Below are 13,229 nucleotides of genomic sequence, written 5' to 3' on the forward strand. Positions count from 1 at the left end.
CATCAGAATACAAATCAAAAAAAAAGGAAATAACAAAAGCCTTTTCTTATAGCAAACAGAGCTTGGTTCTCGTTCTCAGGTCCCTTGTGGTGGAACCAACTCACCCAGGTTTAATTCCTAGATTTGGTATGGGTATTTACATTACCTGGATTTATTCCAGGATTTAACCGACGCTATGCTTTCAGTGGTAGGTGACGTGCCCGTCAACAGCGAGCCGCCAGTGGTGACTTCGTCAACCTCAAGATATGTCGGCTCAGTCCCTCGAATGTGCTCATAGGGGTAGGGTGTGCGTGCGTGCGTTCATAGGGATGTTTATACGTGCGTGTTTGTGAGCGTCTGCGTTGTACTGTGTTCTAAAAAAAACCTTTTCTCATAGAACGATGTTACTCACTCCGGCCGAATTAATTGTAGCAACCCACTACCATGTCTAGTTTTTTTTCTTCGAAATGGGGGATATACCCAGCCTCTACCATGTCTAGTTACACATATGTTACCTCATATGAGTAATAATAATGATATCAACGTAGTAAAGATTAGTATGAATCTATTGATATTAATTCAACATTGTAATCGTTTATATTTTTATGTATAAACTCGATCAAACTTTAAAAACGTTGACTTTTGAGTAACCCTTAAATGCCTTATATTTTGAGATGGAGGGAGTATTAATATTAGAGATATCGTTAAAGTTTTTTCTGAAGTAGGGGGCATGGCCCCCATCCCTAGGCGAGCTCTGCAACTGTGAACAAGGGAACATCGATGTTGTGTGTCGCCCTAGGGCTCCTAAAATCTGTGGCCGAGCCCTCCCTTCTGGCCAACTCTCTTCCACATTCACCTCCTCACGACCACATGGATTGTGGAAAATAGCTGGCGTTGGAAGCTTTCTCATTGATTTTAGGCGTATTTCCGCAAAGAATATAGGCTTGAGTTGTAATTCAAAACATGCATCCTCTAGATAACCAACACTTCATGAACCACTTGATCCCACAAGGATACGGGGTAATTTAATCCATAAGTATATTTAAGGGGGACAAAAACACTTGGATCTTAAAATATTAAGGCAATGATGAAATATTTACATCGTTTTCGTGCCTTTTTATGCTTGTCTACGTAGGATCTTAAAATATTAAGACGATGATGAAATATCAATAAAAGTTATCATTTTAATGGTATTTTGACGAGATGAAAATCATCTAAGCACTTAACCATGCACCTGGAAGAAAAAGAATTTTCAAAAGTAGAGGGCATGGCCCCATCCCCAGGCAAGCTCTGCAACTATGAACAAGGGTCGCCCTAGGGCTCCTAAATTCTGTGGACCGGCCCTTCCTTCTGGCCAACTCTCTTCAACATTCACCTCCTCCCGGCCACATGGATTGTGGGAGACAGCTGACGCTGGAAGCTTCATCATTGATTTTAGGCGTATTTCCACAAAGAATATAGGCTAGAGTTGTAATTTAAAACATGCATCCTCTAGATAATCGACACGTTATCAACCACTTGATCCCACAAGGATACGAGGTAATTTAATCCATAAGTATATTTAAGGGGGACAAAAACACTTGGATTTTTTATCTTGTGGGTAAACACATTTGGGGATGTATTTACTCCACACACGTTTGTTTAATGAGTGCAGTAAAGGGGAACTACCATTCTTCCAGATTATCCACCTCAGAGCTACTCGAGAAAATATACCGCACCAGCCTAATATCGTAGATGCTATTGTACTAAAATAATCTATTATGTTTATTTAGTTGTGAAAATCATGGTACTGCCATCTCTGCAATTTGCAGGAAGATGTGATCCTTTGAGCTATGCCACTTGTCCTATGAGTGAAATCCCATACAATATGGTCATGGGAGGCGTGCCATATCATCTTGATCCTCAGTTCAGCACTAGTTTTCTATTGATGAAAATACACGATATGGTAAGGCAAAATCTCTAATTTCCCTTGGTGATATTAGTTGGAATTTGAATATCAATTGGAATTGGAAAAGACTCCCTTCAAGTTTTTGCGAAGTTTTTAGGATAACCATTTTCTTCCATGTATGTTTTCAGTTTTAACTTTTTGTTCATGTAACTTGGTTTTTTATTAGTGAAATAAGTGGTTTCTCGTTAAAAATAGAGTAATAAAATGACACCCTTGGTCCCTTGCCTTAGTCCCGATTTAGGAGTAAGTGGAGGCCACCACGCATGGCCGGTCGATTGATTTTGTAGGGTCTAGGGCGACACACAACACAGATGTTCCACTGTTCATAGTGGCAGAGCTTGCCTAGGAATGGGGGCCATGGCCCCATGCTCGAACACGAACGAGCGAGAGAGAGAGAATATGGGAGAACAAACACAATTTGAGATGCTAACAAGATCTACTATGCAATTTCCATACTAGATGATTATTCATCAAATCCACTGCTAACAACTTGTATCACACGGAAACCAACATCCAACACCTAAATCCAAGCGTCATCGAGACAGAATCCAAAAGGGATGCTACCTTAGCTGCATCTAAAGAAACATCATTACCGTGGTGACTTTTAGATCCGAGAAGATTTAAGAAGAGAAAACCCGACATGGTGCTTACTTGATGGCATTCATGTACGCCTAAAACAAGCACAAATGGCCCCTAGTGGGGCAAGGGTGGAAAAGTGCTCGATCACACTTAGCGGCATTTTTTTGAGAGAGACACCTAGCATCATTTTAATGCTCTTTGAGTGTTGTGGATATGCTAACTAGGTATACCGTGACATGCCCTTGATTCCGGTAAGCCCAGATGGACCACAAATGGTGGTGAGGCCTATGGCCCAACCTGGAGGCCCAGTTGCCAGAAAACAACAAAGATGGGATCCGTTCAGGGGATCCGGCCCATTGTTAAGGCCGGTTGGATCCGTGACGTGCATGACAAGGAATACATAACTTAGTCTAGGCTTAGTTGTATCTGGTAGGATCTCTACACCTGTAACCCTAAATATGGAGCCTTTATAAGCCAGTGATACGTGCATTTGCATCATCATTATTGCTACATATAGGGTTAGTTTTCATTGTTATTTGTCTTCATATATTGTTGTTTATGCATTTTTAGTCGATTTCCGGGACTTTCCTACAAAGTTCCCTCCATTGATATTTAATTCCTCGGAGGCAGAAAACCTCCTTCTTCGTATTTTGTCTGTTTTAGGACTTTCTAGATCGCTAAAAATCAAGGAAAAAATACATGATCGGTTTTTCACCCAAAAAAGGCCATGAGCGAAAGAACCATGCGAGAGGGGGCACGAGGTGCGAACGGACACAAGTGGCGCGCCCTACCTGGTTGGGCGCGCCACCCAACCTCGTTCGCCCCTCTAGAGTCGCCTCGGGCCCCCCTTTATACCAGAAGCTCCGTTTCTCCTAAAACCTAAGCCGTATTTTCCCGAGATTTATAGAGGCGGCGGCTGAGGCGAAAGTTCTCTCCTACTCGGGAGATGGTAGATCCTGTTACAACGGTGCCTCTGGTGAATCGACACCATCGACATCCCCACTCCTCCTTGGCTAGGGAGGAGGCATCTCCATCAACATCTCCATCAGCACCATTATCACCATCATCTCCATCTACGAGATCGACGTCATCCCCCTCATAGTTTGTGTTGAATTGAACCCTGTATATTGTTTTAGTGCTATTGCATGTTCGTGGTTGTACTTCGTCATTATTTGATGGAGAGATTATATATTCAGATTGTGTTGTAATTATTATGCCTCTGGTCCATATCATGTTTGACATTTGTGAGTAGTTCCCCACATTCCAGAGGGCATATGATGATCTGGTTATGATTCTATATGATGTGCAATGAGTATTTGGTCAAATTTTCTATCTTTTATGTTGTTCTATGATGGTTTTATGCGAACGTCAACTGCATATTGCGTCACCTATATGGGATCATAGGGATGCACTTTAATGTAATGCATTAGTGTTGAAAGGGTCGAAATGACAGAAATCGTATTCCAACACTATGAGTTGCATTAGAGGGGTTTATGTGAGGGACCCCAGATCTTATAGCTATGATGAGATATTTATGTCTTAATGATTCCTATACTCGCTCATGAAAGTGGCTCTAGGACCCATCATAAGGGGTGTATTTGCTAATATCTATGGTTGCACCTAATTAAGGCTCCGCCCCTAATTGAATAAAGCTTGACAAAATATTTACCAAATTGTTTAGAACTCAGATGCTATTGAATCCATGCCGCCCTGGGGAACTTTAGTCTCATATAAGCACACATACTTGAGCTTGTCCTCTTGTTGCATAGAGGATTGGGCTTTTCTCTTATCGAGAGCATTTACTTATTTCCTATTTACTTTTCGTACTTTATTTTTATTGCAAATTATACACCCAAAAACATCAAAACTGTTACTTTATTGCTATTGCTTTCATGTCGATTCTGCTAACCAATACCTTCAGCTTCTCGTGGGTTCGACAACCTTTCCTATTGAAAAGTATTACAATTTATCTATTACACTTGGGAGCCATCAGTCGGATTCTCGGATCCCTTGTGGCACAACCCAACCATTGTAAATCGTGACTTGTTGCCTCGTAGTGAATTATAGCATGACGTAGGATCTTACAACCGTTACGAGATCTGAACCTGGGTAACTTGTGTGACTCCGTCCCGGTGACTCACCGCCCTATGGCTCCCCCTCTCTCCCCCCCCCTCCGTGAGGAACCCCTTTCCGTAGTACCGTTGAATAAGCAACAACCGTGGGAGTTGAGACAAGTGGTTATTGTATCTTTAAATAGGGCGGGTGATGTGATGACCCAGCGTACCACTTCATGGTGTAGTACACAAGTCGTTGACATAACACAAGTGAAACACCGTTCCACTCAGATTACATCTCTCAGAGTGGTACAACAGAAACATATGCGAGTCCAAGGTATGTCTATAGAAGTACACACGAACTGTTTACATAAGATCAACATAGTCTCCTACTTTACAGTGAGGTAAAACTTCAAATAAAGCTCCAGAAGAACGACTCGTAGTCTATCTTATTGCTAACTCAAGTTTATGAGCTACTTGGCTTACTATAGAAATCTAGCTACTTAGGTGCTAGGATTAGGGAAAGGTTCCCTTCTATTACTAATCTAAGTTTCCACTTTAGCTGAGGCAGAAGTTGACTCCATTGACTTCTTTGATTGGATTCTTTATCTTGTTGCAGTTGATTCCTTTGTCTTCGAGTTCCACGGTAGTTTCTCCTTCGGTGCCTTGATCTAAGAAGGGGGTTCAAATGGGAGGGAATGAGTACGAGCGTACTCAGCAAGTTCATATTAGGAAATAGGTGTATCATGCACTAGCTACAACCATAGACCAGAAAGTCATAGGCCAATGCAAGTTTTCATAAACATTTCTTCAAAAGGTTTATTTTATTCTGAAAACTATGCCCGTCAGTCTTCACAGGTTGACCAGAACTTCGTGGAGTTCCTTTCTGCCCGCGTTCATAGCTCCCTTCCCGGAACAGGGAGTGACAGCCACAATTTGATACACTCTGCAGAGTTGCGTTACTTTTCCCATAAGAGAACTTATCCTTGTTGCCAACCGAGTAGCATGCTCGTCCACACTTCCTTTGGTGTGAGGCCAGGTGTAAGATCCAAGTCCACACCGCCTTCTCCGCGACTGCAAACCCACCCTTTTGTCCACCCGTACACCCCCAGTAGACTTCTCCCGATAATACGGCTTTACTCATGGTGCACTGTGGACAATCCATCATAGATCGTAGAGCCCAACATCACTAATGGATGGGGATTTAAAAGGCTATCCCAACCTACGGCAGTGCCTCCAACACCCCGCGGCTCTACCAATCCATTGGCGTGCAGAAGGGAAAAGATACAGCTGACTTCCCCAGAGCCATTATAGATCTTATGGTCAACGCGATATGTACGGCGCTAGAATCACTGGACGGCATTGATACTTAGTCCTAGATGAGTAGTACCCATGCAATGGAACCTCCACCATATCAACACATACCATGGTTCCATTGCCCACCACATAGTCATATTCATAATTGTAAAATAATACTTTGCTTTTCAATGCATGAGTGATAAGTATAGTACTTTGCATATAGTTTGATACAAATAATCAAATGACATGAGCAAGCGATGAACTTGCCTTTCTTGACTGCAAGATTATGCAGGCAAAAGCTTCGATATGTGATAACTCCAAATTCTGAAATACCATCATCGTCTGGTAAGGACAATGTTTAAAGAATTGGGAAATATGCTATAATGCATAGTATGAGATGCAATCGTCCCGAGCGTAACCTAACCCCGATGATTTAGGATGTATGAGTTGTAAAGATTTCTTTAGGGTTGGTTGCACTTTTAGAATGGTTCTCACACAAGGTTCTTATTAGGGTTTGTTTATATTAGCATCATATCCAAGTGATATAAGACATCGTAACAATCATACACATAAAGAGTAGTGCTGGAATAATATATAAAGAACAGTTGTCAATTTTAGGTTCTACAGAACATGGTTGATGATTACTTCTACCATACTTCAAAAGAATAACTTTTGAAGAACATGTTGTTTAAGACGTAATGAGCATTTCAAAGAAGGATTAGGCTTCTAAGGTTTGATTGACATTTGTACTTCAAAAGAATAACTTTTGAAGAACAGGTTAAATAAGAATATGAACTATTATACCTAGGAGCTAGATAACTCTAGGGTTTAGTATTGGTTCATTTATTTTCACTAATAGGAACTAGTTGGTTCTTAACTTGGAATGGTTTCTATATAACAAGTAGTGGTAGGTTTATTGCTATGGTTTTTTTTCTAAGCATCATATCAAAAGATGGTTATTAAGATGGTTCCATAATTTTGCTATTAGGTTTACTATGGCTTCACATTTACTTCACTAAGTAATCACTAATGGTTTCTAATCTAAGTGGCTTATCATTTGCTAAGTAGGGTTTAGTGGGATAGGAACATGTGTTGTGAATTATTACACAAGGTTGATACTAGGGTTCATAGTTATGGTTCTACTAAATTATGATGGTTGAGGTTGATCCTAATGGTGTGGTATGGTGATCAATGGTGTCAATGTGAGTTTAACAAGCTAGGGTTTATAATTAAGTGGTACTAGTGGATCATACAAGTGTTAACTAAAAATAAATACATGAGATGATAGTCTCCTGTGACTTGGTTTTATGATAGTAGATCTTGAGCATGAATTCAATTGTTGCTTATTAGAGTTCTATAAGTTAAGTAAATCTCACATGATCACATGTGACACAAAACTAGGGTTTTAGAGTTGCTTCTAAAGTGGAATGATCACATGGGTTAAATCTTTAGGGTTTTAGAATTGAAACAATTTGAGATGATCACATGAAATAATGGAATCAACGTCTTACTCAAATTGAAACTAGGGTTTCTAAATTATGGTATAACTCCTAAAATGATGATTGGTAATAGAGTTGTGGTTACTAATTACGTTGAATCAAAATTAGTAATGGTTTAACATTTTATTAACTTTTACAAGATTTAATAATTAGAGTAATTCTTATTTAGGTTTAATTAAGAATCAGGGTTTAATAATTGTTATTAGGTTTAAAGTATTTAACTTGTTAACTTAAGAATGTTTAAGTAAATAAGTTTTGATCTACCAAAATAATATTGACTTATAATATTTTCTTGAGTTATTACTATTTAAAGAAAATGGTAAATGGTAATTTGCAAATTAGGGTTTATGAATTACCACTAACAATTAAGTTAATGCAAATATGATAAATAAAATTAATCTTAACATTTTACTTAGTTACTGAATAGTTAAAATTTAATTTTGAAACTTCACTAATTATTGAATTCAAATTGTATTTTAAATAATTGAAATGGCATAATTAATAAGGTTAAAAATAAGTGAATTTTTATTTTGACACACATTTTGGTTTTATATTTTATTTGAATAGAGTTTATTTCTGTGAACATTTTGATATATTATTCATATTTTTCTGAGTTGAAATAAATTTTCTATGATTTTACAAAGTTTCAGCATTTTTCTGGAATTTGAAATTAAAACGAAAACACTAAACGTACCGGTTCATACCCTAGCCACTGAGACTGACTGGTGGGGTCAATTTACACGTCAGATGCCACGTTGGCCAGGACTGGTCAAAATTGACCGTGAGCTTTGACCTCACCGACGTTTAAACGCCGGCGGCCAGAGCACGGTGGCGCCGCCGATTTACGGCCTCCCGAGATGCGCGGCTAGGCTTATTCGAACGAGGACTGCGAGACAAAGCTACTGGTGGTGATGGTTTTGCAAGGGGGTCACCGGAGCTTCGTCAGAAACTATGTCCCGCGGCGGTGCACTCCGGCGAGGTATTGACTGAGAGCTACAGAGAGATCTAGGAAGCGAAACTTGGTTCATTAGATGCGCGAGCTCACCGTGAAGATGTGGGTGAGGTCGGAGACATCGATGGCTGCCGGAGACGATGGCGATTGATGCTTTCCCGGTGAACCCGACGGAAAGGGAACGCCAAAATTCTTCCTCGACTTGGCTTCCCCTGATGCTCTAGTCCTCCAGGATGATCTACGTGGCCAGGCGCACCTCCTCGACCCAACGGTGGACTCCGGGGTGGCTCCAGTCGACGGTGCCATGATGGTCACCGGCGACCAGTAGAGGAAGAAACCGAGGGCTAGAGGAGATCTGAGAAGAAATGGATAGGTGGAGAGGTGCTAGGGTTTCCTGGCGGCGCTCCAGACATACTTATAGGGCTCGAGGTGGTCAGAAACGTCATCTCGCCGGCGGCAGTGGTCGGGATAGGACGACAATGTCGTCGTTGTTCTGGGCGTGAATCTTGATGGTTTTGGATAGGCTCGGACGCGAGGAGTATAGGGTGGAGTTCTGGAACCTTCTGCGGTGCCCGGGCCGAGCTTATCCTCATCGAGGAAGTGGTGGAGCTTCCTCTCTGCGCTGTCGATGCCGTGGAGGAAGACGACGCCTTCGTTTTGTTTTCGGCCAGCGACGAAATGGTAAGTGGTCATGGGCTGGACTGGGCCGTGGAGTTGGGCTGCTGCTAGGTTGGCATCGGGCTGCTTCGGCCTGCCAGGTATGCTCCTCTCTCTCTCTCTTTTCTATTTGTTCTTTTTATTTTCTGATTTGAAAATTGCTATTTGAATTTAAATTTGAATTCTGTTTTGCCTTGCAGATTTTAAATTATGAATAGCAAGATAACTTAATATTATTACTTATTGCATAGTGTTACTTTTTAAATACATATTCAACTTTTTATTAGGTTGATATTGTGTGAGGTTTTAATTGAAATAGAAATGGGTTTTGTTATCAATCTTAATTCCTTTGTTAATTAAGGAATTAAACCTGTTTTAATTGATTTGAAATGTAGAACATATGCATGGTGAACACATTCTATTTTTCTAGTGCTTAACCATAGTGATCATTCACATACAATTTAATTATGGTTAGGGTTTAACAAATGGTAAAATGGAATTAGCTCATGATTTTATGTGAATGATAATACTTAAGGTTTAAGAAGATGATTTGGATATTGGTTTCATTCTACTCACCAAATGATATTTAGTCCCAAGTACATATGGCTTAGTTTATACTTGTGATCCATGATGCACAAGTTAGAACATATTATTTTATGTGGGTTGGATCCTATGTGAAAAGGTTTAGGGTTTTGGTAATGCTTCACTAGTTGAAGTATAAATAGGCATGAGACATGGCAGGGTTCTACTTATGATCCAAAGTGATGCTTGGATTGGAATTCAAATATGGCCGAGGGTTTTAGTTATGATCCCCAATGTGATACACAACTAGGATTAAGATATGGCATATGATTTGATCATGTTTTATTGGCTAGCTAGGGTTACTCCTCCATACAAGGCATGAGGATTGGTCTGGGGTTAACTACTAGTGATATACTTATTATTTTATGTGGTAGATGATATCTTTTAATCATATGGGTTTAACTTATCATCTATATCTACAAGGTATAATCATGCATTATACAAGATCCACTCATTCCTCACTAATCCCTCTTTAATATTCTTCTCATCAACCTCATCCTAGATTCTTAGGGTTTATAATTAATACCAAGTTATGATGATTATGGAATTGGTTTCCTAAGGTATTGCTATTGGAATAGGGTTCTCACCTCCAAGATCAAATATTGACTTGAACAACTAGGATTAGTACTTTTCTAATATTCTTGTATGAACATTGCTATGGTTAGTATTATAACTTCTCTCACTTCTCAGTGTCTTGGAATATCCTAAGGTCCTACTCAAGAGATGATGATATGATCCTCTAAATATATGATTTCCCTAGGAATTCTACCTTGGTATCTTCTGTAGCTTGTTCTTCAGGAAATCTGATAAACCTTCATCTTGTGGTATGCCTCCACCTCCTAGCTTCTTCATCTTGATCCTAGCTAATTCACATGGAGTTGCTCTATGTGTTTTCTTCCTTGTATCATGCTACAAGGTGATCAAATGGATGAAGGGTGTGGCTCTATTTATAGGCTTGGGCAAGCTCTAGTATCATGACACATAGGTGGTGACTCTTGTGTTGGTTTGATGAGTAAGGTGCTTGGTTGTCATGCCCTCATCCATAGCAATCCTTTGAGCATGAGGTGGCAAAGCTTGGGATTCAAGTCATGTAGATATTTTCATCCTATGTGGCAAGATCATTATCCTCTCATATGATTTATTTTTGGATAGCCAAGTGGCATTTGTTACTAAATATATTGTGGATAGTGCACCATATCATGTATGATTGGATTTATGTTATAATATTGGTCAAAAGGTCAAAGTTGAAGGTTATTCCTCAAACTTGGATAGTTGGTGTTTGATTTCACCAACGCATGATCATATGAGTTTCAAAATACTCATAGTTAGTTTTATTCAAATAGTTTGAACTATAATTCGTAATGTAAACGGATTTAGTTTTATGATATTCCATATGTTTAATAAGTTATGATTTAAATAAGAATGTGTGGCTTTTATGCACTTTAGACCCTGTGGTCTACCTTATTTATAAATGAATTAAATTCCACACAAAGGTAGTTGCTAACTTTTAAGTGTTATTAAGTTAGGGTTTGATTCTTAGAGAATGTGTTGTTGTAAAGCTAATTCTATTTGATCTAATCCATAGATCAAATCATCTCTACCCAAAACAAGGTTTTAGCAAAGATCACAGTGAAGTTTATAGCGCTTGACTTGATGATCTACTTCCATTCCAGCAAGTCAAGTGAAACTTCAGTTACTGTGGTAAGTTTTATTTTAAAGCGCGAAAATTCCCCGGATTTTCTATGCATGAATGCAATGCACACTTTGGTGTTTTCTCATTTTATAGCCTCTAAACATGGGATATTACAGCCTCTCCCCCTTAAACTGAACTTCGTCCCGAAGTTCGAACGCTCTCACGTTTCGGAATGTGGAACGAACTTGAACAGATCACAATCCTTTCAACTCCATGGTGATCTCTTTAGATATAATTAAATATATCCCTTGTCCAGATCCTTCCCGGAGTCTTCTGATGTCTAGCACTGATACTTTCTTCCTTTCTATGATTTCTTCTAACATTCGAAACTTCTAGTCTTATTCTTCAAAGATCCTTGGATTAGGACAACTTCTTATGCTAATGGGCTTTACTAACGGTTGTGGTGATAGCTTCCTATCAGATACCCAAAAACTTGGTTCTACCAGCTACGGTGTAATATGGCACTACGGTGCCAGCTGCGGTGTCCAAACCTTAAGTCTAAAGGATTTGTTTAAAGTAAGGTATTGTTGTCCCTTACTACCATAACGAAAGTAATGGTACTTCGTAAGGTATTTACAATAGGCATGGTCCTGGTAGTTTAGTCCTGCGAATGGATTAGACTCATTTAGTCCATCCAATCATGGCTTCTAATTTATGCTAGTTATCCTTCTTTTGGTTTCTTTAGGTTCCATGAAAGGAATCTTTCGAATAGGCTTATATTTTAGTATGGTCAAACTCCTTCGTATAGTATCTTCTTAGGCTTTGATTGTCCTCCGATAACTTCTTCATCCAACTTCATTATCTTAGACTTACTTGAGCTCTTTTACTTCTGAGTAATTACAATTACCTACTCAAGTTAAGGTCTAACCCTTACTTCCTCGAGTTATGAACCTCGGATTCTGGTCTGACAACCTCCTGAGAGTACTTTTATATGGGTACTTCCCAACAACCTTATAAAAATAAGATCGGACTTCCTTTCAGTTCAGACCTTTTTCTCCATCTATCACACTACAAATAATATCTTAATACTTCTCCTTCAGCCTTCCTCTCCCCCTTGGAGTTTATTAATGATCTTCAAACTTCCTTTCTTCTAATCATTAAACTCCAAGGTTAGAAGGTTAGTCTTGGTCTAGCGTATAGTTTGTACTTTTCTAAAGTCTCACGAAGAATTCTTTGTGGTGTATCCACACAATTGTAGGTATCCGATGTGAATCTCCCGACTAAATGTTTACCAGCTACGGGATACCAGTTGTGGAATCCCTCTTTCCTTTAGAGTGAAAGAACGATTAAGCTGTGGACTATTTGTTACCAGCTGCAGACTATCTAACATGAGATATGGCTTACTTGATATCAGTTGTGGGCTATCTGGTACCAGCTGCAGACTATCTAGCACCAGATGTGGCTTATTGAATACCAGTTGTGGCTATATATAGTTCTAGTCAACATCTACCTACCAGTTGTGGCTACTTTTATAGTTTTAGTTAAGATATACCTCACTTCACACACTTTCTCTTCATGATTATCCTATATCAGCTGCGGTCTTATTATGCCAGCTACGACTTCACTTGTCTATTTTCCTTCTTCCAGGGTTTGTTTTGCAAGAAAACCACTTGTTGACACTATGAAAATAGTATTGTAAGTGACTTCACTTGCATTCCCTTCTTCCATAATGAATACGGCTCCACTTCTACTGCTCCATATTCACTATTTTTCTCACTTTCATGGTACTTCCATGTTGAAGTACTCCTTGATTAAGGATAGAAGTGAGTTCGATTGGTCCTTCCTTTAGAGTATTGTGGTTGCTTCCCACAACTGTACTTCCTTCTTCCAGTGAACCTTCATCTTGTCTTCAAAATCTTCAGAATTCGTCACTTCCTTACACGAATACCTTTACCCTCTAGACCTATAACATCAAGTAAGAGCTTGATATTGCAACATGCATTTGCATATCAAAGTCAAACTTCATGTATGGATCTAGTCAATCAAT

This window comes from Lolium perenne, chromosome 1, assembly GCF_019359855.2.
Source record: "Lolium perenne isolate Kyuss_39 chromosome 1, Kyuss_2.0, whole genome shotgun sequence".
Lineage (NCBI taxonomy): Eukaryota > Viridiplantae > Streptophyta > Magnoliopsida > Poales > Poaceae > Lolium > Lolium perenne.